This window comes from Hemitrygon akajei, chromosome 21, assembly GCF_048418815.1.
Source record: "Hemitrygon akajei chromosome 21, sHemAka1.3, whole genome shotgun sequence".
Taxonomy (NCBI): domain Eukaryota; kingdom Metazoa; phylum Chordata; class Chondrichthyes; order Myliobatiformes; family Dasyatidae; genus Hemitrygon; species Hemitrygon akajei.
In genome coordinates, this window is record NC_133144.1 from 47,753,915 (window position 1) to 47,780,541 (window position 26,627).

The window sequence follows — 26,627 nt, forward strand, 5'->3', positions numbered from 1 at the left end:
TCCTGTGAAGCCTCAGTGGGCAGAAGATACTAGTGGATAACTTCACTGGCCACAACTCTGAACTGATTCTAAGACCTACAGCCTCTTTTCAATTACTCCTTTACAACTCAGGCGCTAAACACTCTTGTAATGTATGTAAAAGTAAACTATTATAAGATATATCAAAGCCGAATTAGGCTACTTGGCTCATTGAGTCTGTTCCGCCATTTCATCATGACTGATCCATTTCCCTCTCAACCCCAATCTCCTGCTTCTCCTCATATTCATTTCTGTCCTTACAAGTGAAGACTCTATCAACCTCTGCCTTAAGTATACCTATTGACTTGGCCTCCACAGCCACCTGTGGAGACTTGCAACAGATAGATTTGTTTTTGTATTTTGAATGGTGAGATGAACGGTATTATATAATTGCAAATTTAAGAAATAAAATAGATTTTGTCAGATAGAAGCCCAATTTTGGAAAGTTCATCTTTGTTTTCAGATTCCTGCGGTATAGTGTGTGATTTTTTTTCAGATCAGCGACCATTACACAAAAAGCTGGTAGTGATAAAGTGACAGTCGAAATTCATTGAAATATATAACCACCTGTCAACCAGGCAGAAAAGTAAATTCGATATCAGGTTTGAAATCTAAAATAAAGTCACTGAATGCAAATACTCAACAGGTCAACATGCAGAGCCCCTGGATAAGCAACTCAAGGAGTGACCACTGCACAAGCTGCCCACCCACTTGTCCTGCCAGTCACTGTTGGTGGCAGAGTCTGCACTTCCGACACTGACTTTGTTAGCCACCTCAGCATTCTCAAGTCATCCACCATCCCAAAGACTTGCCTTAGAAGAAGAAAAGAAGCTGTGCCAAAAACAATGCTCACAATGTGTTATATCATTTACACTGCACATGATTATCAGGAATTGATATATCCACTGTTTAAGAGTTACCCTCAAACTGCAAATATGGCTTTAATTGCTTCAACTTGAGGTGATTTTGTCTGAGCTGAAGGTATCTACGAATACCCGAGGTGTCTTCACCTTTTGAAGTTGGTCTATTAAAAAAAGACTCGGAATACCAAGATGAACAAATGGGAATCAAAATGCCAATAAAAATTAATTGCCTCCTTTACTCCAATTGATTTTTTGTAGCAAAGTCGGAAGACTGTAGCCCCATTCCTTAACACAATCAGACTCAGTAACCTATATTTAAGATAATAAGCAGCAAATTCAGTTAGGTACGCTCAGTGCCCGATTTATTAGGTATTTCCTGCTCATAATAAAGAGGCTACTCAGTGCATCTTCATGGACTTCTGCTTCTGTAGCCCATCCTGTAGCATATGGTTATTGAGTTACTGTCCCCTTCCAGTCAGTTTGAACCGGTCTGGACACTCCCCTTCGACCTCTCTCATTAACAAGGCATTTTCTCCCACAGATCTGCTGCCCACTGGAACTTTTTTTTGTTTGTTTATTTCTTGGACTACTCTCTGTGAACTCTAGAGACTGTTACATGTGAAAATCCCAGGAGATCAGAAGTGTCTGAGATACTCAAATCTCCCAGTCTGGCGTCATAATCATACCATTGTCAAAGCCACTTAGATCACATTTTTTCCCCATTCTGATGTTTGGTCTGAGCAACAATTGAACCTGTTGACCATGTCTGCATGCTTTTGTGCAGTGAGTTACTGACACATGGTTGTCTGAGTAAGATACTTGCAATAATGAACAGATGTACAGGTGTACTTAACAAACGTGGTCACTGAGTACATTGCTCCATTTCAGAATTGAAAACTTGTTTCCCTCTTCCCCACATTTATTGCTGAGACATTTGACAAAACAAGAGTTCAATTTGCACCTCAAAATTATTTTGAGATTGTATTCATCTGGGACAAGGGCGTTTGGAATTGAATGCAACCCCTTGATAACCTTTTTGATGTTTATTCACACAATTTTTTTTAATACAGCTCATGCTCAGAACTTAGATGGAAGTGCTGAGATTCAATTTTTGAAAAATCTGAAACTGGCAACAACATCAGCCATGGATAAAGCTGATTACATGGAGTTCTTCAAATTGCTCAGATGGTTATACGAAACATTTTTTTCACTATTAATTTAAAATGAAGGGGCAGAATTTATGAAAAATCTGTCAGTTTTCTGAAAACTTAAATGCAAGAAATTCTTCAGGTGCTGGAAATCTTGAACAGCAAATGCAAAATCCTGGAGGAACTCAGCAAGTCAGGTAGCATCTAAGGAGGGGAATAAACAGTTGAAATATTGTGCCAAGGCCATTCATCAGAACTCTGTTATAGAATGGTAAGCTGTTGATTTAGTCATTGGCCCATAGTTCCTGAAACAGGATAGATAACTCTGATAAATGTGCACTCCTATGATTTTGAAGGTGCCAGGGTGGCAGATTCTCTGGACTGTTGGATATTCCTCCTATTATACCCAACTCACTTAATTCTCTTTTTTAGATGTTACACAACAGTATTTCCCAGGGTACAAAAGGGAACATGGGATATAGCACCTGGTCTCATTAGCAGGAGCATGGAGATTAGAGCTCAGATGAGTTTCAAGGAACATGGGAAGAAACCACTAGAGAATTTATAGGGAAAGCAAGACTAGAACTAGCAGATCATTGGGTTTTTCCAAACATTCAGACAGCTGATTACTGGGGTTTTCCAATGCATTGAAAGAAATATCCAAACATGAGGAAATCTGCAGATGCTGGAAATTCAAGCAACACACACAAAATGCCGGTGGAACGCAGCAGGCCAGGCAGCATCCATAGGGAGAAGCACTGTTGACATTTCGGGACGAAGGGTCTCAGCTTCACTACAGAAAAGCTAGGTAGACAAAACTTATCCTGACTCTTGTGTTTTTATTTTCCATTTGGTTTCTGGAGTTACAAAACAGGATCTACTTTCAAGTCATCGGTTCAACAATATGCTAGGTATTTTATACCTCTAAATGTACCACATTATTCTTCTCCTAATCACCTTAAATCTGTGCTCTCCAGTTGAAAAGACATTTAAAAGCTGTTGGGAAAAGTGATGGTTAGACAAAGAGAGTATCTCAGATACAAGTTTATTTTATTGTCATGTATGCTACCAATAAAAGAAACATCCCTCCAGATCAAGGTGCATAACACAGTACATATAACTCACACACACAAAACAGATAAAGTAATATTACCACAAATAAATTAACAAACAGTGAGGTGCATTTATGGTACAAATTAAAAAGTAAACTGTATAATGCTACTGGTGCTTATTGTGTGATGAGACCCTGACAGTGGCAGGGAGTTTAACAGTCTTATGCCTATCAGATAAATGAGGCCCTAGTCTTGTTCTATCAGAGAAATATCCATTGTTCTCAGCCTCCCTCTCCTCTCCTATCTGCAAGTTAAAACTTACTTATTTTCTATATTAATTCAGTTCTGGAGTGTCTTCGATCTGAAATGTTAACTCTGTTCTTCTTTTTTGCCACTGCTGCCTGATCCAATGAGTTTTTCTAACATTTTCTGTTTTTTCATTTGTCATTGACAGATGAGGCTCCACGATGAACCTTGTCTATCATTATACACCATCGAGGCGCACCAGTGGTATACTTTCATAGAGTCAAACAGGCCTTCTGTGTGCATTGAGATACAGATAAAATTTAAACTTAGTTCTCTCTTAAATCTGTACAGTTGAATATACAGCCTTGGTGACACTTCAGTAGAATACTGAATGTATTCTGTGACTTATTACCTAAGCAGTGATGAAGCTTCACCAGAGTGGCTCCTGGGGTGGTGAGTTTAGCACACAAGGGGACATTGAGTCCATCTCCTATCAGATTCCTCCTTCTTCAGCCCTTTACCTCTTCCACCTATCACCTTGCAGCTTCTTACTTCATCCACCTTCACACCTTCCCCCTGACTTGGTCACACCTATCACCCGCCATCTTGTACTCCTTCCCCCTCCTTCTGATTTTCCCTCCTGCCCCTTGCTTTCCAGTCCTGATGAAGGGTTTTGGCCAACTATTTATTCATCTTCACAGATGCTGCCTGACCTGCTGAGCTCCTCCAGTACTTTGTGTGCATTGCTTCTTACCAGCATATTAGCACCATTCATCAACCATCAAATAACTCTTATCCTAAACTAATCCTATCTGATTTATCCTCCACACATTCGTATCAACTCTCCCTGGATTCTACTATTCACCTACACACTAGGGCCAATTTACAATAGCCAATTAACCTACCAGGCCACACATTTTTGCAATATGTGAGGAAACTGAAGGACGCAGTGGAAACACAGAAGATTCCACAGACACTGGAACTGCAGATGCAGATACTCTGATGATGAGTCCTGATGAAGGGCCTCGGCCTGAAATGTCAACTCTATTTCCTTCCACAGATGTCGCCTGATCTACTAGCTCTTCCAGCATTTTGTGTCCATTACACCAGAGGAAACCCTGTGGTGACAGGGAGAATGTGCAAACTCCACTCAGACAGCACCCGAGGTCGAGATCGAGCATAGGTCTCTGGGGCTGAGGCACAGTGCCTCTATACCAGCAATGTAACCATGCTGCTTTACTCTTTCAGCCACTAGTACAGCTGACTCTGATTCCCAGAGACAGAGACAAAACTCATTTACCCTTCTGCATTGACACAGGAGAGTGCAGGCAGACAGATCATGGCTTGTAAACACAGTCCAGGGCAGGATCCAGCTCCCATTCACCCACTCCATTGAAAATCAGCAATAAAGCTGTAGATACAAGAAACTTTCAAGGGAGAAGTAAAGAATTTATATATATATTAGGCTGCTGCTTTGGTATTCATTTCCTATTTTTCACTGGCATTAAAACAACATCGTGTGACATCTCAGAGCTGTATTTAAAAATCCCCATCAAGTTTGTTGTTCGGACTTAGTTTAAAACAAATGAGTTTTAGAAACATAGAAACATAGAAAACCTACAAGACAGTACAGGCCCTTCAGCCCACAATGCTGTTCCAAACATGTACTCACTTTAGAAATTACCTAGGGTTACCCATAGCCCTCTGTTTTTCTAAGCTCCATGAAATAGCTTGCAAGTTACTCGTGATTAAAGTCTGGCTACATGTGGCAGCAGTCGTCAACCCTGGTTTGTACGACCTGAACTTTGTTAAAGACTGAATGCAGTAAAATTGCTTTTCATTAGAAGAATTAAAATAATAACATTGAAAATACTTGGAATCAATTGCAAATAAATGTATTCATATTTAATTCTGCAAGATGATTGCAATATATGTATCATCTGTTATTGCCGTTGGGCAGTAAGTATTCCTTAAATGCAATAATCTGTTTAAATACCATGGAACTAATTGTTCTACAGAGGCAACAGTGATTAATGAAGAAAGTGTCAGAGGCAGAGGAAACTGACCTGTGCATCCTTGTATGCTGTTTACTGAAAATTAAAATGCAGGTGCAACAAGAAATAAGGAAGGCCTTTACTGTAGGATGGTGACATTTATTGGAGGAGGATTTAGGACAAGATTGAAGTCCAGCTCCAATTGAATTGGATTCCAGTGAGACCACATCTGGATCTCTGTATCTAAGGAAGTCATATACTTGTGATAGGGAGAGTGTGGTAAAGATCTAGTGCAAAGAGATTTAGTAGACTGGTCTTGTAATCAATGGAGTTTAGAGGAAAGTTCGGAGTCAAGCTACGCTCCGTCTGCCAAGAAAAAGCAGGATCTCCCTTTCGCCACCCATTTCAGTTACTTCCCATTCCCATTCTGACGTGTCAGTCCAAAGCCTCTTCTACTGCTGTGATGAGGCCACACTCAGGTTGGAGGAACCACACTTTATATTCTGTCCAGGTGGCCTCCAATCTGTTGGCATGAACATTAATTTCTCCCTCCTCTCCTTCACCATTCCCATTCCCATTTCCCTCTTTCACCTTATTTATCTCCTTACCTGCCCATCACCTCCCTCTGGTGTTCCTCCCCTTCCCTTTCTTCCATGGCCTTCTCTCCTCACCTATTATATTCCCCCTCCTCCAGCCCTCTATTTCTTTCACCAGCCAACTTCCCAGCTCTTTACCTCAACTCCTCCCCCTCTCCCAGTTTCACCTATCACCTACCACCTTGTACTTCTTCCTCCCCTCACCCTATCTTCTTAGTCTGACTTCTCCCCTTCCTTTCCAGTCCTGAAGAAGGGTCTCAGCCTGAAACGTCAATGGTTTACTCTTTTCCATAGATGCTGCCTGGCCTGCTGAGTTTCTCCAGCATTTTGTGTGCATTGCATCAGAGGAAAGAGAGCTGATTTCATTAAAATGCACCAAATTCTTACAGGCTAATGCTTCCTCATTATTATCAGGAATGATATTTCCACAAGTCTGGGCACCAAGAGCAAAGGTCAGTCTCAAAATAAGCGGTCAGCAATTTAAGACGGAGATGAAATGACATTTCTTCATCCAGAGAGTGGTCAATCTTTGGAATATTCTACACAAGAGGATGGTGGATGTTCTGTCATTGAGAGCATTCGACATCGATATATTTCTGGACATTATGAAAATAAAGGAATATAGAATGAAACCGACACTGAGGTAAAATGGTGCAAAACATGGTTGAATGGCAGACTTTTGCTTGTATCTCTCATGCTGATGTTCAGAATGACCTCTGACATTCTGAGCTGTTCTTCTCGTGAAGTTTCTTCATTAGTAATTTAAATTGGTGTCTATTTCCACAAAGTTAGAGAGTGAACGAGGAAAATGCAGAGTTAATGGTGCTTGCAAGCACTTCATCTGATAAAGCTCCTGCCTTTATTCTGATACAGTAATGGTACTGCTCAAATAACTTTGAAACCTAGTGCTTCTTTTCATATATAAGGCTACTCTTGTGAAAACAGCACATTACCTCTGTCAGCCGTGGAGTCTGCCTTGCAGTGAATTACACTTTATGAGCTAGTGCCTAGACACTTTTACAATGTCCATGGAACCAGAGTGCTTAACTCTTTCTAAAGTTTCTAAGGAAAAATTTTAAAGGGTGTATTTGTCTAGATTGCTTGAACTCTGTACATATGGAGGGGCTGAGATGAGATGAGTGAGAAAGCCCCTCAAACATTAAAATGGTGCATCACCCCAGGGGATCAAGTGAGCTCAATGGTGCTATGATCTTTAACAATAATTGAACACTATTGAATGATCTAACTGGTTGCATCACGGCCTGGTGAGGAGACACCAATGCCCAGGAACCGAAAAGTCAAGAGAAATAGGTGAATACAGACCAGTCCATTACAGGAAAGTCCCTCCCCACAACTGAGCACACTTACATGGGACACTGCCAAAGAAAGCAGCATCCATCATCAACAAACCCCACCATCCAGGCTATGCTCTCTTCTTGCCACTTCCACTGGGCAGTAGGTACAGTAGTTCGAGGTCCCACACCACCATGCTGGGAATCAGTTATTGCCCATCAGACTCCTGAACGTGGGTAATTTCACTCACCATAACTCTGATTCTGCAACCAATGCACTCGCTGTCAAAGATCCTTTACAACTTATGTTCTCAGTATTGCTTATTTTTTCTATCAGCACAGTTTGTCTTCTTTTGCACAGAGGTTGTTTGTCAGGCTTTGTTTATGTATAGATATCCATAAATTCTGTTGGATTTCTTTATTTTTCCTGTAAATGCCTGCAAGAAGAAGAACCTCAAGGTAGTATATGGGACCATATAAGTACGTGCTCAAAATCAAAGTAAAATTATTACTTTGACTTTGAATTTGAAGTTTATTTTTGAAAGATATATAAAATCTGGTCTCTGTACCTAAGGAAGGATATAAGATAAAGAAAGGAAGTGCTTCAAAGGTTCAGTAGGTAAGAACAAAGTTAATATTGCTAGGCTCTACAGTTAGTGGCCACTGTATTTGATACCTCCTGCACCTGAGAAAGTGACCACTGAGAGGCTGCAGCTGTAACCCATCCACTTCAAGGTTCAACATGTTGTACGTTCAGAGATGCTCTTTGTACGCCACTGTTGTAATGCGTGATTATGTGAGTTACTTTCGCCATCCTGCCAACTGCCATTCTCCTGTGACCTCTCTCACTAACAAGGAAGGCTTTGCTCACAGCACTGTCACTCACCGGATGTTCTTACTGTTTTTCACGCCATTCTCTGTAAATTCTAGAGCCTGTTGTGCGTGAAAATCCCAGGAGATCAGTAGTTTCTGAGATACTCAAACCACCCTGTTTGGCACCAACAATCATCCATGGTGAAACTCACTTATATCATATTTCTTCCCTATTGTGATGTTTGTTCTGAACAACATCTGAACCTCTTGACCATGTCTTCATGCCTTTATGCATTGAGTTGCTGCCACGAGATTGGCTGATTAGATATTTGCATTAATGAGCAGGTGTATGGTGTACAGGCATACCTAATTAAGTGGCCACTGGGTGTACAACCTCAGGGAATCTTGCCTTGCCTTCAGTTGATAGGCTCCTGAGATGAACATGATTCCAATGAATAAGTAAGATTGATCTGGATGTTTGCACTGAGAGGTTGTGATATTAAGACAGATTCTGACAGAAATTCACAAGATGCAGATTCTTGAAGGTTCCAGTTACTTGACTTCATAATCACAACTCGATATGAAGAGCATAATCCAGAGGAAGCATTGAAAAGTACTGCAGCAGATGTTTTATTGAATTAGCTGAAGCAGGACACAAGGGGAGCATTAAATTAGTCAGCTCCATCATGAGCACTAGCCTCCATAGCATCTTCAAAGAGTGGTGCCTCAAAAAGGCTGCGTCCATCATTAAGGACCCCCACCACCCAGGACATGCCCTCTTCTCATTGTTACCATTGGGAAGAAGGCACAGAAGCCTTAACGCACACAGTGATTCAGGAACAGCTTCTTCCCCTTTACCATCCAATTTCTGAATGGACATTGAACACTATCACACTATTTCATTTCTGTTTCTGTGTTACTTATTTAATATAACTATTTAAAATACATATGCTGCATACATACTGTAATTCACAGGTTTTTTTCTATATTATCATGAATTGCATTGTATGGCTACCACAAAGTTAACAGATTTCACAACATATGCCAGTGATATTAAACCTGTTTCTGATTCTGATTCTGAAATATCTGGGCAAGCGAGGGAAACATGGGGCATCCTATCTTGGGGTTAGGTGACAGCCACTCAATGAAAAGCAACTCAGGCAACAAATCCATATCAGCTAATCTTCTCCACAGCCTCTCAGCACCTTTTATTTCCCCATCCATGGACACTCCACCAAATGATACCCACACTGACACAGTCACTGTCCTACTGTGCTTTTATATGCCCTGCTCCTACCTCAAAGAGTTTCCTAGCATCACTTCATGTACATCCAATCAGTCTATGTATATATACTAATAACCATATAACATATAACAATTACAGCATGGAAACAGGCCATCTCGGCCCTTCTAGTCCGTGCTGAACACTTACTCTCACCTAGTCCCACTGACCTGCACTCAGCCCATAATCCTCCATTCCTTTCCTGTCCATATACCTATCCAATTTTTTTTTAAATGACAAAATCAAACCTGCCTCTACCACTTCTACTGGAAGCTCGTTCCACACAGCTACCACTCTCTGAGTAAAGAAGTTCCCCCTCGTGTTACCCCTAAACTTGTGCCCCTTAACTCTCAACTCACGCCTTCTTGTTTGAATCTCCTCTACTCTCAATGGAAAAAGCCTATCCACGTCAACTATATCTATCCCCCTCATAATTTTAAATACCTCTGTCAAGTCCCCCCTCAACCTTACATGCTCCAAAAGAATAAAGACCTAATTTGTTCAACCTTCTCTGTAACTTAGGTGCTGAAACCCAGGTAACATTCTAGTAAATCTCTTCTGTACTCTCTCTATTTCTCTATGTACTCATCTTTCCTATAATTCGGTGACCAGAACTGTACACAATACTCCAAATTTGGCCGCACCAATACCTTGTACAATTTTAACATTACATCCCAACTCCTATACTCAATGCTCTGATTTATAAAGGCCAGCATACCAAAAGCTTTCTTGACCACCCTATCCACATGAGATTCCACCTTCAGGGAACTATGAACCATTATTCCAAGATCACTCTATTCTACTGCATTCCTCAATGCCCTACCATTTACCATGTATGTCCTATTTTGATTATTCCTACCAAAATGTAGCACCTCACACTTATCAATATTATTTTACCCACCACTGACATCAAACTTACTGGCCGATAATTGCTAGGTTTACTCTTAGAACCCTTTTTAAACAATGGAACCACATGAGCAATGCGCCAGTCGTCCGGTACCAAACCCGTATCTAATGACATTTGAAATATTTCTGTCAGAGCCCCTGCTATTTCTACACTAACTTCCCTCAAGGTCCTAGGGAATATCCTGTCAGGATCTGGAGACTTATCCACTTTTATATTCTTTAAAAGCTCCAGTACTTCCTCTTCTTTAATCATCATAGTTTCCATAACTACCCTACTTGTTTCCCTTACCTTACACAATTCAATATCCTACAATTTCTTATGGATTTATGGCCACAGTCAGTTACTTGCAGATTGTGCTTTATAGGATTGCATTTACATTTATATTTATTGTGTTTTTTATGCTGCATCGGATCCAGAGTAACAATTATTTCATTCTTCTATACACACATGTACTGAAGAAAGAAAATAAACAACCTTGAATCTTGAAACCTAAAACCCTCCCCTAGAAAAGACCAGACAGTGATAATAGGAAATTTTAAAACTTGAGGGAAATTAATTTTTAGTCAATGGTTTAAGGAATATGGATTCAAGTGTTAACACCTTAATGCAAACAGAGAGTCGTGCTGCCTTCTTGTACTTGTTGTCTTTTGAATGAGCGATTAAATTGAAGCTTTTTCATTTTCCTGGATGGATATTAATGGCTCCATATCCTTCCATCAAAGAAGAATGGGGGAGTTCTCCAATGTATTCCAGTCAATTTTCACCCTTTATGCAAGTGCAGAAATAGATTATCTAATCACTGTCATAGTGTGGGAGCTTACTGTGTATAAATTATACGAAATTTCCAATAGTAGGTCTACCATTTCATTAAGTATTTTATTGATGCTAGAACATTTTCAAATGTCCTATGATGAGGAAAGGTGCTGCAGAAATCCAACTTTGCTTTATAGTAGGTTTGGCAACACACTAATTAATGGCCATGAGATACATGTGCAAGTTTAGAACTACTGATCTGAAACAATGAGTTCTTATTACATCATTGCGACTCTGAAATTTAACAACGTGAAGCTGGAATTTTAAAATAGCACAGCACATGCTTACCTTACCAACAGACTAAAAATTCATCTAAATAAATACGATCTATGTTTTTTGGAGGTTAGAAGAATGGGAGGTCACCTTATTGAAACAGATGGAATTCTCAGAGAGCATGATGAATATCAACAAGTCACACTGAAGGGAAAATCTTGAAGGAGGAAATGTAGTTACAAGATTAGAGAATGATGATCGAAAACTCAGATGTGTAATAACTCCTTCTTACAGAGGGTGGCAAATCTCTAGAATAATCCGCCCTCTGTGGAGACTATATCACTGAGAAGAAGTAAGACCAGGGGACTGAGAGCTGTCGCAGAAGACAAAATGATACGAGGTCTGGAGTAGATCACGCATGTTCATAGTGAATGGTGGAGCAGGGTTGAAGGGGTTGAGTGGTCTACTCCTGCTCTTATTTTCTCCACTTCAGGTGAATAAATCTACCCTCTTAATTTAGTCTGTCTGATATGTAACTCCTGACTCAGTAATGAGATTGTCTCATTATTATTAACACAAACAATTCTTCAGATGCTGGTCTGTGCTTTCCTCATGCCAGGAAATGGGTGTGTTCCTCACGGCCCAAAACATTGATTAATTATTCTTCTCTGTACATGCTGCCTGACCTGCTGAGTTCCTCCAGCACTTTGTGTGTATTGGCTCTTTATTGCTTCTCAGTTCAGGCCAATTAGGGATAAACTATGAATATTAATATTCAAGTCTTGTGTACAAATGGAAGGTAAATGAATGAAAAATACATTGATATAGTTCTGACTATAGGAACTGACAAACTGGCTCAGAGCTCTGTTCATTTCCTTATATTTCTTCCTTTGATGGTGGTCTAATAGAACATCAACATAGAACTTTACAGCACAGTCTGGACCATTCAGCCCATGATGCTATGTTGACCTATAAACCTACTCTAACCCTTGCCTCCTCTACAGCCCATAACCCAAAGTTCAAAGTAATTTTATTATCGAATTACATATATATAACCATATACAACCCAGAAATCCATTTTCTTGTGGGTATACATAATAAACCTATAGAACAATAACCACAAGAGAATAAATGAAAGACCAGCCAACTAAGGAGCTCAACCAGACTGCAGAAGACAACAAACTGTGCTAATAGAAAAGGAAGAAATAACAATAATAAATAAATAAGCAATAAATACTAAGAACATGAGATGAAGAGTCTTTGAAAGTGAATCCTTTGGTTGTGGGAATATTCCAATGATGGGACGAGTGAAGCTGAGGGAAGTTAGTTCAAGAGCCTGATGGTTGAGAGGCAGTAACTGCTCCTGAACCTAGTGATGTGAGTCCTGAGGCCCCTGTACCTTCTTCCCGATGGCAGCAATGAGAAGAGATCACGTACTGGGTGGTGAGGATCCCTGATGATGGATGCTTCTTTACCGCAACAGCGTTTCATGCAAATCTGCTGATGGAGATCGTGGAGGAGATTTTTTTGCCAATCCGAACTGACTGGGGTCTTCATGTGAGGAAATCAAGGATCCAATTGCACAAGGAACCCACCAATTTTGCTTACATCCACATGCCTATCTAAGAGTCTCATGTGTCCATAATGTACAAACAACACCACCATGCTTGGAGCAACACACACAAAATGCTGGTGGAACGCAGCAGGCCTGGCAGCATCTATAGGGAGAAGCACTGTCGACGATTCGGGCCGAGACCCTTTGTCAGGACCTGGATCTCGGTCTCGACCCGAAGCGTTGACAGTGCTTCTCCCTATAGATGCTACCTGGCCTGCTGCGTTCCACCAGAATTTTGTGCGTGTTGCTTGAATTTCCAGCATCTGCAGATTTCCTCCTGTTTGCCACTACGTTTGGCCAGGGTTTCCTGGTACCCACCTCTCTCTATGTAAAAAACCTTCCTCCGACATCTCCCCTAAACTTTACACCACTTACAACCATTTCACTACTTTGAGCTGGGTTCAGCTTCATCAGCAGAATGCAATACACATTTGACTGTTTCAGAGGCCTTTCATAAAGTGAATTTAAACATGAACCTTAAATGGTAAGTGTGGTGAACTACATATACCAGAGTGGTTTGCTCCCAACAGACCCCTGCTGACTGCTCCTGTGGCTCCTCCCACAAACCCCTGTATAAAGGCGATTGAGGCCTGAGGCCAGCCCTCATTCTCCAGGATGTTGTGTTGTTCATTCTTCCAGTCAATAAAAACCGATATCTCACTTCTTACGTCTCAGAGTGAGTTATTGATGGTGCATCAGTAAGGCTGTTCCTGATGTACTATTAACTCCTTTAGAAACTTAGACTGGTGCAAAATAGGTGTAAAATATGCTAAACTTGCTCGCTAGGCAGATTCTGTGGCAATGATGCTACCTTCTTGGAACTGAATGGATGGTATCTTGCTGGGTGATTCCATACTTGGAAATGATGGAAATCCACTCCATGAGTTTAGCACTAATTTCCCTTTACTTGGGAAACAGAACAAATTGACAAGCCACGACCATAGTTTTCCAGAATTTCCCATTTTCATTGTTATATCATATTGGCTTGGTTTTCCTTCTAGATCTAGGCACTGGATCCTATCACCTTATCATCAGTAAAACATTACACAAACTAAGAAGCTTATGTGGCACCAACTGTCCTCATTAAGCCATTTTGACACGTCCTATTACAGATGTCCCCTTGTTCTACACTCCCCTCCCCTAACTTCTTGCCTGCATTGACCGTATCTCTTTCCACAGGTTCTGCTTAACTGCTAAGTTTTTTTCCAGCATGATCATGTATAAGGGCGGGAGGGTGTCAGAGGTAGGATTTTTTACACAGGGGGTGGTAAGTATGTGGAATGCACTGCTAGGGATGGTTGTAAGCAGCAGATACATCAGGGACATTTAAAAGAGTCTTAGATAAGCTCATGGGTGATAGGAAAATGGAGGGCTATGTGGGAGGGAAGTGTTAGATTGATCTTAGAACAGATTAACTGATACATATAAGGTCCTATGTCACAACCACGGATTCGGCAGCGCAGCAGATACGGCAATTGCGCTCGTGAATATGCATTTGTCAGCTAATTATTATTTCATTGTGATGGTATTCAACTCAATTTTTTTCATCGTAGAGCTTGTCAAGACTTGAGCAAAGAACAGCAATGTTTCGCTGTTTGTTTGTGTTTGGCCTTGCCTGAGAAATTGGACTGTCGAGTCAACTGACTCTGAAGACCACAGTTATTCATTTTATATTTAGTTATTCCTTTCAACCTCAGTGTTGGCTTCATTTTCCATTTGAGTTTTAGTTAACGGCCCTGTTTGGCCATGCTTATTGTTTTCTTTTCCCTCTAACTCTGTTCACATTAAAGTCTGTGAACTGTCGACCCACTTCAGAGTCTCTCGTTCCGAACTTGGGCCATATCCGAACGTAGTGACACTGTACTGTGCTGTTCTATGTTCTAAGAATATGGCATCTATGTACAATAATATCCAGAGATCATAAAGGGCTCTAGGTAAACAAGAGTGCTTGGTCTATTCCTTTCATATCTGTTCATGGTTTAGCACCCTCTGTAATGTATAAATAATTGATTCATATCCATTTATCAATTCCTCTCACCATTTTAAATACTCTTAACCTTTCTACTCATTGGAAAATAACCCAATCTCCTTCAATATATGCTTAAGTATCTGGATCTGAGCCCAGAAATCGTTGCATTTAGTTTTGTTTGCCTGTTCCCTGGAACAGCTATTAGCAGCCACAAGTAATGCTTTGTTTCAAAACAATGAGGCATTATGTCATAGCTCTATAATTCGTGTCTCAAATATTTCAGCTCGTTGAAACCTTGCCAATTACGCCTGCTCTTCAGATGTATTCCCTGCTTGTTCCTTGAAATTCTTTTGGCTATCTGTGATAATTGTTGGATCCAATGTTTTTCTAGTCCAGTCGAATGTTGCATGAGTATGCAAAACAAAGTTCAGGGATCAGAGCATAAAGCATGTCAGTGAGGCAGTGCTGGTTGTGTCTGGCATAGTATGTAACTGTTAGCGTAACTCCATTACAACCCAGGGACCGGGACTGCGTTCTCTGTAAGGCGTTTGTACGATTTACCCATGACTGCATGTGTTTCCTCAGGTGCTCTGGTTTCGTCGCACATTCCAAAGATGTACGGGTTAGTAGGTAAATTAGCCACATGTGAGTAATTGGGCGGCATGGGCTCGTTGTGACAGGAAAGACTTTTTCAGTGCTGCATCTCTAAATAAAATAAATAAAAGCACTGGGTGAGTAGATTCAAAATCTCCGAGGACACTAATCAGCGACTTCTGCTTCTTGAAGATGTTCCAAGGAGCTTTATAACCAGTGAAGCAGCTCTGTACTTACTGTTGAGATGTGACAACAGCATTTCCCTGATGTAAATGTTAAAACCTACTCTACTGTATGCGAGAACATCTTGGATTCAGAAGCACGAGGTCAATTTGTACACAACAGGCTTCCAAAAGCAGTGATGTGACAATGAGGAATGACTATTTCATAATTCCTTACAAGATAGAGAGAGGCCATTTGGCTCATCACATCTATACCATCTCTTAGAAAATTCCCATCAATCAAAGTCAATTGAAACTATTGATATATGCACAGGTACATGTATGCACAAGTGCAATGAAAAGCTTAGAATCATAGAGTGTCACAGCTCAGAACAGGCCCTTCAGCCCATCCAGTCTGCCTGACCTATTTTTCTGCCTAGTCCCATCTGGACCGTAGCTCTCTCTCAGTCCTCTCATTGCTGTACCCATCCAAACTTCTCCTAAGTGATACAATTGAACCCAAATCTACAACATCCACTGACAGCCCATCCCACACTCACACCCCTTTCTGAGTGAAAAGGTTCCTCCTCAGGATCCTCTTAAATATTTCGTTTTTCACCCGAAACCTATACCTCTTGTTCTAGTCTCACCTAGCCCCAGGGTAAAAGCCCACATTGCCCCAATTGATGGCTACAATTATGTATATAACTTTTTAAATTCTAGATTATGTTTTAACTGAATTTTACTTCCTCAATAACCAGGCTTGGATTTGAACACTTGGCTGTGTCCTTCCAATTCAAATATTACAATTCTCACAACATAACCAATCATCACCAGCAGCAGCAAGGACTTTTTCTATTAGTTATTAAGCACAGGGCCTATTTCCAATGCACAGAAGGATGCAAGCAGGTGATCTTCATCCATTTAATGCTGCTGTCTTTTGCAGTTTATTTGCCCATGTTCAGGGAGCTTCAAAGAAATGTTTGCAAGATTCCAGCAGAACATGTGAACTTATCCTTTGACATTAACAGGTGAACATACATGTAGTACCACTTTATTAGGTATAGAGATATCTATTAAAATGGCTACTGGGTGTATTTCTATATGTGTGTGATGTTCTACTGCTGTAGCCCATAACAGTTCAAGGTTTGTCGTGTTGTGAGTTCAGGATTTTTCTGCTGCACAATATTGTTTTAACGTGTGATTATTTGAGTTACTGTCACCTTTCTGTCAGCTTGAAAAAGTTTGGCTATTCTCCTCTGACCTCTTTCATTAACAAGATGTTGTCACCCATGGAATGGGACGCTCTTTTTGGTTTTCACACTATTCTCTATAAATTCTAGAAACTATTCTGCATGAAAACCCCAGAAGATTAGCAGTTTATGAGATATTCAAGCCACATAGTCTGTGGCAGCAACAATCATTTCGCAGTCAAAGTCACTTTGATCACCTTTCTTCCCCATTCTGCTGTTTGGTCCAAACAACAACTGAATGCTCTTGATCACGTCTATATTCCCTCATGCTTTGAGTTGCTGCCACATGCTTGGCTGATTAGATATTTGCATTAACAGGCAGGTGTACAGGTGTAACTAATAAAGTGACCAGTTATCGGGGAATCCACAGCCCCAACCTGACACCTCCAACCACTATACCCCAAACAACTTGTGTATGCCCCTGCATATGACATCTTCCCTACTTCCGTTGTTTCAGAAGTTGCTGAGTGGCAGAATACATCATGATATAAACAGCCTATAGCAGGGCTTCTTCATCCAGCAAAATACTCTGCAAACCACTGCCTCGATTAAAGAATTTAATTAAATTTAGAGTGATACTGATAATTATAAAATTTGCCATAGAGCTAAATGTAAAAAAAAACAATATGAAAGCATATAGACAATTAGAGAAATCTCTCTCGCCTGTGGCCAAAGCTTTGAGGACTTTTCCACCAGTCAGCAGAAGTGCAATGTTAATTTTACTTTACAAAGCTGGTTAATTAGATTATATATCACCTCTGGTGACATTTCATTATCCCTTTCAATACAGAATTTCCTCTGCAGCTTAGAGACCAAGGATGGGATATCTATTGCACGATTCCAAGATCTCATCCTAAAAGTTGAGCTAAATTATTATTACAAAAAAGGAAATGGATTTTAGGATTCAATTAACAACCAGGTTCTTCAGGAAGGTAAACAGCGTTAAGGGAGACCATGCAGCCTGTCTAATTTATCCTTCGCTAACAAACTTAACCGTCTAACAACAGCATCATAAATGATTTCGTGGACTGCTTCTCCCTCTCTACTTTCCTATCAAGCAAGTCAGTTTATATATTTCCATTACACCCACACAAACAAATACTTCCTACTTCCAGTTCTGAAGAAACTCCAAAAGGAAAAGGGGCACTCCATTCTGGACTCTGGAGTGGGAAGAAGTTTCCAGGAGGACAGATGAAGAGTTTAAAGAATGTACTATAAGCCTTAAGAAATGTGTGTGACTACACTGTATGTACACCTATGAGGAACCCTGCAGCACGCAGTGACTCTATGATCTCTGTTTCAGAGGCCAAAGTCAGGCTGTCTTTCAAGAGGGTGAACCCACCGCGCAAGGCGACAGGCCCCAATGGAGTGCCTAGTAAGGATCTGAAAACCTGCGCCAACCAACTGGTGGGGGTGTCCCAAGGCATTTTCAATCTCTCATTGCTACAGTAGGAAGTTCTCACCTGCTTCAAAAGGACAACAATTGTACCAGTGCCCTGGAGGAGCAGGGTGAGTTGCCTTAATGTCTATCATCCAGTAGCAGTCACATCTACGGTGATGAAATGCTTTGAGAGGTTGGTCATGGCTAGAATCAAATCCTGCCTCAGGAAGGACCTGGGCCCACTGCAATTTGCCTATTGCCACAATAGGTCTACAGCAGACACGATCTCATGGGCACTTCACACGTGCCTTGGATCAACTAGGCAATACAATTACCTCCGTCAGGATGTTGTTTATAGACTACAGCTCAGTGTTTAACACCATCAATTCTACAGTTCTGATCAACTAGGGCTTCTGTACCTCCCTTTGCAACTGCATCCTTGGCTTCCTAACCGGACGACCATAATCTCTACGGAGTGGAAATGATATCTCCATCTAACTGACAATCAACACTGGCGCTCAGCCCTTTCCTGTACTCTCTCTACACTTATGAATGTCGTCTATAAATTTGCTGATGATATAACCATTGTAGGCAGAATCTCAGATGGTGATAAGAGGGCATACAGGAGCGAGTTGTACCAGTTAATTGAGTGGTGTCACAGCAGCAATCTTGCACTCAACATCAGTAAGACAAAAGGACTAGTTGTGGACTTCAGAAAGGGTAAGACAAGGAAACGCACACCAGTTCTCACAGAGGTATCAGAAGTGGAAAGAGTGAGCAATTTCAAGTTCCTGGGTATCATTATCTCTAAGGACATAATCTGGACCTAACTTATCGCTGCTCCTATAAAGAAGGCAAGACAGCAGCTATATTTCATTAGGGGGTTGGAGCAGATTTGGTATGTCACCGAAAACACTCGCAAATTTCTACAGATGCACCGTGGAGTTCATTCTAGCTGGCTGTATCACTGTCTGGTATGGGAAGGTGGGGTACTGTGCAGGATCGAGGTAAGCTGCGGAGCATTGAAAAATTAGTCAGCTCCATCATGGGCACTAGCCCCCATAATATCTAGGACATCATCAAGGAACAGTGCCTCAGAAATGCAGCGTTCATCATTAAAGACCCCCACCACCCAGGACATGTCCTCTTCTCATTGGTACCATCAGGAAGAAGGTACAGAGGCCTGAATGCACTCACTCAATGATGCAAGAACAGCTTCTTCCCCAATGCCATCTGATTTCTGAATGGACATTGAATCCATAAACGCTACCTCACTACTTTTTTATTTCTTATTTTTTGCACTACTTATTTAATTTAAATATTATATATTTACTGCAATTCACTGTTCTTTTCCTCTCTATTATCATGTACTGCTGACACAAAGTTAACAAATTTCATGGTATATGCTGGTGATATTAATCCAGATTCTGATACTTTGCTGGCCCCAGAGGAATGATGTTTTGTTTAGCTGTATGCATGTGTATGGTTGAATGAAAAAATATTTGAATTGAACTTGAATCTCAGGAAACCTCAAAGCACTTTATAGCCAATGAAACATAAATAATACAGCACAGGACCAGCTCTTCGGCTCACAATGTTGACCATGATACCAAACTAAACTAAATTTCTTTTGTCTATGCATGATCGATAACCCTCCATTCACTGCATATTCATGTGTCTATCCAAAACCCTCTTAAATATCTATTCTGCTTCCACCTCTATCCCTGGCAGCACACTCCAGGCTCCTACAGTGTAAAAAACATTTGGCCCATACATCTTTAAATTTTCTACCTCTCAGTTTGTCCTCTGATATTGGCATTTCTGCTCTGGGAAAATGATTGTGACCACCTATCTAATCCATGCCTCATGGTTTTAGAAACTTCTGACGCGCCTTCCCTCAGCCTTCAATACTCCAGAAAAACCACCCAAGTTTGTCCAACCTCTCCTTGTAGCTCATACCCTCTCATCCAGGCAGCGTCCAGCTAAACCTCTTCAGTACCCTAGTCAAAGCCTTTCCAAAGCCAATAAAGTACTGTTGAAAATCAACAGACTAGAGATGCTGCAAATACTCAGTGAATCAGACAACATTTATAAAGAGAAACAAATTTCATGGTGCCGGTTGTTGACTTTTCTTAGAACCCTGAATACTATTAAGGTGTTGTCACTGTGACATAATGGAAACATGGCAGCCAATTTGTGACAGTGATCAGATAACATGGTTTTGGTGGGTCTTGGCCTAAAGCATCAATTCTTTGTTCCTTTCTATAGATGCTGCCTGACCTAAATTACCTGATTTCCTCCAGAATTTTGTGTGTGTTACTTTGTATTTCCCAGCATCTGTGGAAACTCTTGACTTTATGATTCTGATGATGTTGGATTAGGATGAACTTTGGACCCAGTGGAGTAAAATGAGAGGGGAGGGGTGTGGTGTAGTAGACAGCATTGGATTGTGAAGAAATTCTCAATTATTTCTTGAAGTAATATCTTGAGATCTTTTCAACTCAGGGATATGATTTCAACTTTAGTTATACTTTAGTTATAGCTTTGCAAATACAGCAAAGCTTCACTGCATAGCAATGGTCAGTAAACAACTTCATGATCCTAATGTGTCCTTCCATGATGTCTCCAAGACTTTGCCTTCTACATTTAAGCTAATATTTGCCACTGTTGCTGATATGAAAGAGTCTGAAACATTAACTGTTTATTCCTTTCCATTGATGTTGCCTGACCAGCTGAGTTCCTCCAGCATTTTGTGTGTACGTTATATGAAAGAGTTAATGCATAATCTGTTTTTTTTACCCAGAAGCACTCCTTTGGTGCAGAACTTATATTGAAAGCTTAGAACTCTTTGCTCACGTTTCCAGAGTGGAGTTTCAGCCTTTAATAACCTGACTAAGAGAAGACAGTTGGCAGCATCTGTGGAGTAAGAAACTGTGGAGTCCATGACCCTTCTTCTGACCCTTCATGCTTTCATTTCACTTTTGGGTAGCTTTTGCAGTCTGGATAATGTTGCTGCTTACTAAGGCAAGTAACAGAGGTAGAACTACCAAGAGAACCATTCATTGAAGGCAGCCAACTCTAAACTAAACAGCAGTGACTGCTATAAAAACCAACTGAAGTTATGTCCCATAGTTCTTAAAGCTATCCTGACACTACACATCAGTGGCCACTTCATGAGGTACCTCCTATACCTAATAAAGTTATCACTGAGTGTATAATTGTCTTCTACTGCTGCCACCCATCTACTTCAAGGTTCGACATGTTGGGCATTCAGAGATGCTCTCTGGCACACCAGGAAGTGGAGTTTACCAAGGTGGTGCTGGCAATACTTGGCGAAGTTTTGAGGGCAGTTCACAAAAATATTAGATATTCTACTAAATAAATGTCTGGATCACTGCAATCCATAGTCTGTAGTTTCCCTTTGGAAGGTCTGCTATTGAACCATCTGACCAGTCAGGTCTCCTGACATAATTGGTGGACTGAACTCTCAAGAATGCAGGTTCAGCCATTGCTGCAGTCACAATTACTGGACAGGACTCGGGGCTGAATTGAAGCATTGGGGCTCGGGCCTGAGAATGGAAAACAAACCGATTTTAGGCAGTATAAGTAATGACACGACAGTAGTGGGGCTCATCACCATTAATGATGAGAAGGCCTAAAGAGAGGAGGTGGAAGAGCTCGAGGCCTTGAGTCAGGCAAATAGCCTCTTCATCAATGTCAACAAGACAAAAAGAATGGTTATCGACTTGAAGCGAGCTCACACCAATCACACCGCTCTTAACAGCAATGGAAACTGGGAGTGCACATCTCACATAACTTCTCAAGACTCCCAGAATATTTCCTACTCCATCAGGCAAGGTCACCGACACTTCTACTGTCTGAGAAGGTTGAGGACAGCTGGACTATGCACATCTACACTCATGTCATTCTACAGACGCTCAGTAAAAAGCATCCTAACATGCCGCATCGCTGCATGGTAAGGAGACTGCTCTGCAGCGGACAGGAAGACTCTACATTGGGTAGTGAAAACTGCCCAATGCGTCACCGGCTCCAGGCATTCTGACATAAAGGACATATGTACAGAAAGGTGCTGGAAAAGGGCCAGTAACATCATGAAGGATCCCACCCACATTGCTCATGGACTCTTTGTCCGACTCCCATCAGAAAAGAAGCTGTGAGGCATCTTTGCTAGGACCGCTAGATTCAAAGACATTTACTTCCCCAAGCAGTGAGGCTGATCAACAGCTCCACCCACTAACCCACCACCACTTCTTTATCATGTCCTGTCAGTCACCTTATGTTCAGACACTCCTCTGCCTAGTGTCACTTTATGGACATGCAATCAATCTATGTGTATAAGCTATCTTATGTATTTATATTTATTGTGTTTTTCATTATTGTGTTCTTTAGCTGATTGTGTTTTTCTGTGCTTCAGCAGATCTGGGTTAATGCTTCCTTTGTTCTCCTTTACTCTTGTGTACTGAAAAAGACATTAAGCCTCAATCTTGGACCGGATTAAAAAGATTAAGGCATCAAGTCGAGGGTGGAGGACAATCCGGTGCTCAGTTCACTTCTCTGGGTCAGCCAAAGTTTCCCTCCTGAGCCCATCCCACCTACCGGGGTTTGACCCATGTCCCTCTCTTCCCGCAGCTAACCTCGGGCTGGTGGTGCAGTAGTCCTGGGTCCACGCCATAAGCTCCTGGGCCCGCTTACTCGCTCAACACTGAATGGATGCAGCAGTGGCCTGCAGCTATTGGGCCCCTGGGCTGGCTTCACTCGCCTCGGTGCTGAACTGACTCTGCGCTTGTAGGCTCAGCGCTGACCTGTCTTCGCATCTCTGGCCTGCAGCCTCTGGGTTCCCGGATGAGCTTCACTTGCCTCAGCGCTGACCTGTCTTCGCATCTAAAGCCTGGACCATCCTCACTCGCCTCAGCAGTGAACTTGCTCTGTGGCCGGAGCCTGCAGCCAGTGTGCTCCTGGGCCAACTTCACTCACCTCAGCCCTGAACTGGCTCCATTGCTGTGGGCTCACTTTCGGGAACATCTGTGGTTCATGTTCAGTGTGCGTTTTTTTATCGTTTGTATGATTTGTTCTTTTTTTTTGCACTTTGGATGTCTGTCACTCTTTCTCTGTAACTATAACATTGCACTGTGGCCACTTTATTAGATATCTCCTGTACCTAATAAAGTGGCCACTGAGTGATGTTCATGGTCTTCTGCTGCTGTAGACCATCCACTTCAATGTTCATCATGTTGTGCATTCAGGGCTCTGCTCTTCTGCTCACCACTGTTGTAACATGTAGTTATTTGAGTTATTGTCACCTTCCTGTCAGCTTGAGCCAGTCTAGCCAATCTCTTCTGACCTCTCTCATTGGCTAGGCATTTTCACCCCCAGACCTGGCATTCACTGGATGTTATTTTTGTTTCACACACCATTCTCTGTAAACTCTAGAGATTGTTGTGTGTGAAAATCCCACGAGGCCAACGGTTTCTGAGATACTCCAACCAACTCGACTGGTAGCAATAATCATTCCACGGTCAAAAACACTTAGATCAAGTTTCTTCCCCATTCTGATGTTTGGCCTGAACAACAAATGAACCTCTTAACCATGTTGGTAAGCTTTTGTGCATTGAGTTGCTGCCACATGATTGGCTGATTAGATATTTGCATTAACGAGCAGGTCTACCTAATTAAGTGGCAATTGAATGTATGAAATTGTTGTGGAGGCATACAGCATAGCCGCAACCTCTTTGTCCACCAAGGCTGCTCCAAACATTAACCATCTATTTACTGTAAGGTGACACGAATCCTATTTTTCATTTTCCCTTCATTCCCATCATCCCTGCCGATTCTACCAATAAGGTGCATATTAATTTACAGTGAGCAATTAACCTACCAACCCAAATATCTTTGGGATGTGGAAGGAAATCAGAATACCCAAAAGAAAACAAGAGTGAATCTGCAGATGCTGGAAATAAATAAAAAACACGAAATGCTGGCAGAACTCAGCAGGCCAGACAGCATCTATGGGAGGAGGTAATAATGACGTTTCGGGCCGAAACCCTAGGAGAGAAGATCTGAACTTCTTCAGCGTAGGCATCACTGGAAGAGGCTTCGCAGTAGTGAATTCAAAGGCAACACGAGTGAATCTGCAGATGCTGGAAATAAATAAAAAACACGAAATGCTGGCAGAACTCAGCAGGCCAGACAGCATCTATGGGAGGAGGTAATAACGACATTTCGGCCTGAAACGTCATTATTACCTCCTCCCATAGATGCTGTCTGGCCTGCTGAGATCTGCCAGCATTTCGTGTTTTTTATACCCAAAAGAAACCCACATTCTCACAGAATTCCACAGAGACATTACCCAGCGTCAGTCCTGAACACTGGTGCTGCGAGACAGGAGAGCTGTTGCTGCTACTATACTGCACAAAGATAGCAGCAAATCAGAGGACAGGTGGCTAGCTCTCAGAGTAATGTGGTGATGTACTGTTAGTTAACTTGCTGTGTGGTGAACAGTGCTCTTCTTTTTTGAAGCCGGGCCATGAGCTTGTTTACCAGAAGAGCAGGCAGGTAGACAGCACATCCAATAGTAGCTCCTCTTTAAAAATACACCAGTACACTTGGCTTTAGCTTTTCCCTGTTCAGGAGTGAGATTGAGCCAAAGCCTTCACCTCAGGATGCGAGTGTTACTAAATTGGTATTGGTTTATTGCTATCACATGTACTAAGACACAATGGAAAGCTTGTCTTGCATACTATTTACATAGATCGAGTCATTGCACTGTTCATTGAGCTAGAATAAGATGTAAAAAACAAGAGAATAAGGTGAAAAAGCACTGAAAAAGTGCAGTGCTGTTGGATGATAAAGTGCAAGATCATAACGAGTTAGATTGTGAGGCCCAAGATCACATCTTATAATCCAAGAGATCCATTCAAGAGTCTGATAAAAGTAGGATAGAAGCTGTTCTTGAGTCCAGTGGTACGTGCTTTCAGATGGGAGAGAGGAGAAGATTCCTTGTCGGTCTCTGTACGTATTTTTTTATTGATTCTATTATATTTCTTTGTTCTACTGTAAAGGCCTGTAAGAAAATAAATCTCAGAGTAGCATATGGTGACATATATGTACTCAATAATAAATATACTTCGAACTTTCAACTTTCAACTTTGAAGACAGACTGGCACTTGCACTCTGGAAGGTAGCATTTGGCAAATAATTGGCCAATAAATTCCATTCCAAATTTAAATGTATTCTTTCTTTAGTATATCCTTAATTTAGAGTACACTATTTTATGGTGTAGTTCAGTGTCATTGAATTACATTTAAGTTTTTTTGAAATACATTTTATAATATTTCTTCTTCTTTGGGATAAACCATCGTCAATGATCTCCATTCAAACAATCCCATCTAAACAGGACACATTATATTTACTGTCTGTGCACCATTTGGTGTCACATTTTTCTCCTGAACAATTGTGACTAAACCTCAGAAGTAATTTGTTAGCAGTGAAAGGTTTTGTAAAGCTGCAATGGATGCAATCTCCTCTTTTATTATCCTTTTTCTCTTCCTTTTAACTTTTGAGATATCCATCCATCACAATATTTCACGATGGTCATCAATACTCCTCAGTTCCAACGCAGTTTTATGTATTTTCCCTAACAAAACAGTTCCGTTCTCAAACTCTTAAATCATAAAATCCACCCAATTCTTTATTAAATGCATTCAACCAGGAGTCATGCTGTGTGATTGCAGCTAACACACAGTATATAAATCCTGCTGATTTATTTGAGGGCACAAATACTGGGGAAATAAAACCACCATCTCTACTTGTATTGTAAAGCATGCAATGTATATTTTTTATGGACAGTTTTGAGTTTCTACCTTCTGTAGACTCCAATGTCAGGATTTATCCTATTGATTATGATAGCAGAAGGATCACAGATGCAGTCCCTGATGAATTAATGCATTCCACTTTTTTTTATTAAGCATTGCACACAATAGATTTCAGATTTATTTTAGACAGACCATTACCCCTTATCAGCACAAAAACAATCCAACAGATAGGCAGAAAAGTAATGGTGTTTTAAACTTGAGTCGTGCAGCACTCTAAGATCAATCCATCCATTTGGTGATTGATCTATTAAAAGAGCGAGGAATGGTATATGAGTCCATATGGCAGAAATGTTATTGATGCGTTTATAAGTTAGAGGGTTTCCTTATTACGGCTTTACTCTCACAATGAATGCAATTTACAAATAGCAACCATAGCTTACCTTTAAGTAACACCTTTAATCTAGCAAAACATCCAAAAAGCTTCACTGGAGCCATTCATAGAACAAACCCAGCTCCAAGAGGAGATATTAGTTGAGAAGAACTTGCACAGAGAGATTCAGAGATTCAATAGAGCATCTTAAACGA